Here is a 1,276-nt window from a genome sequence, read left to right on the forward strand (position 1 = left end):
TGGTAAGTAGCTTTGGTAGACAGACATAGGAGTGCAGGCTTTGTAACGAAGGACAGCTGGGTTTCCATCCACACCTTCTGTAAGCTCAATCATTCTTCCCTATCTGAGCTTCAAGTTCTTTTTAACAGAAAAATGAAATAAAATTACTTTGTAAAATTATTTTAATGACATAAATGCCACAAATATAAAGTACCTGGTATCCACATATTCCACAGGAAATAAGCTATTTAATTTGGAACTGAGTATTTTTTTTAAATTTTGAACTCTGAACAAATTTCACAATAATCATTATTCAAGATGACTCTAATCTATGGTATCATGAAGTCTATATTTCAGGTACAGTATTTACTACAGAAACTATCCCATGAAAAAAATGGATCCCACATTTAAACAACTAAAAAAGGATCAAAGTTTTGGAAGATAACCTGATCACCTATCCACAGTCTGTTTCTGCCTCCAGCATCATACCTTCAAAAATATGTTATATTTTTCTTACATTTTTCACTTAGTTGGGTTATTTGGTTGCAGTCATTTGAAATGCATCTGGCTTAGACTGAAAAATAAATTTATTAGAATGAAGGGGATGGCCCATAGAATTAGAGGAATTATTCAACAACCTGATCATAAGAAGGATAGAAACGAAATACCTCTGAATACCTAGGGAGCAAGAATAGAAGGACATTTAAGCTTTTGTGATGAATGAATGCCTGGTGCTATTTTACACCTTTGAGTCACTTGGCTGAAAACACATATATTGAAAAGAGATAGCCTGATTGAATTAGGTTGGGTCACTTTCCACTTCTTATCTTAAGAATGAGAGGCTCTTAGCAATGGGGCTGCATGCAATGGAGAAGTTCCCCAAAGGAAAATTTAAATGTTGCCACCAGAAGAATGTAAATGAATCCTTGGCAGGTAAAACTGACAGATGCCTATTATTTTCTCTTACCTTTTTTTTTTTTTTTTTTTTTGAGACGGATTGTTGCTCTGTCGCCCAGACTGGAATATAGTGACGTGATCTTGGCTCACTACAACCTCCACCTCTGGGTTCAAGCAATTCTCTTTGTCTCAGCCTCCCAGGTAGCTTGGATTACAGGTGAGCATCACTATACTTGGCTAATTTTTGTATTTTTAGTAGAGATGGGATTTCACCTTGTTGGCCAGGCTGATCTTGAGCTCCTGACCTCAGGTGATCTGCCCACCCCGGCCTCCCAAAATACTGGAATCACAGGCATGAACCACTGCATGAAGAGCATAGATTCTATATCAGAAATTGACC

At 37.1% G+C, this 1,276-nt stretch overlaps 1 protein-coding gene across 1 annotated transcript in view; it reads right to left on the reverse strand.

Annotated features, from left to right (window-relative positions):
• DPP10 (dipeptidyl peptidase like 10) overlaps nt 1-1,276 on the reverse strand; it is a 1,433,428-nt gene that overhangs the window by 1,120,088 nt on the left and 312,064 nt on the right. The window lies entirely within an intron of this gene.

This window comes from Sapajus apella, unplaced genomic scaffold, assembly GCF_009761245.1.
Source record: "Sapajus apella isolate SASKATOON/1434 unplaced genomic scaffold, GSC_monkey_1.0 scaffold72, whole genome shotgun sequence".
Lineage (NCBI taxonomy): Eukaryota > Metazoa > Chordata > Mammalia > Primates > Cebidae > Sapajus > Sapajus apella.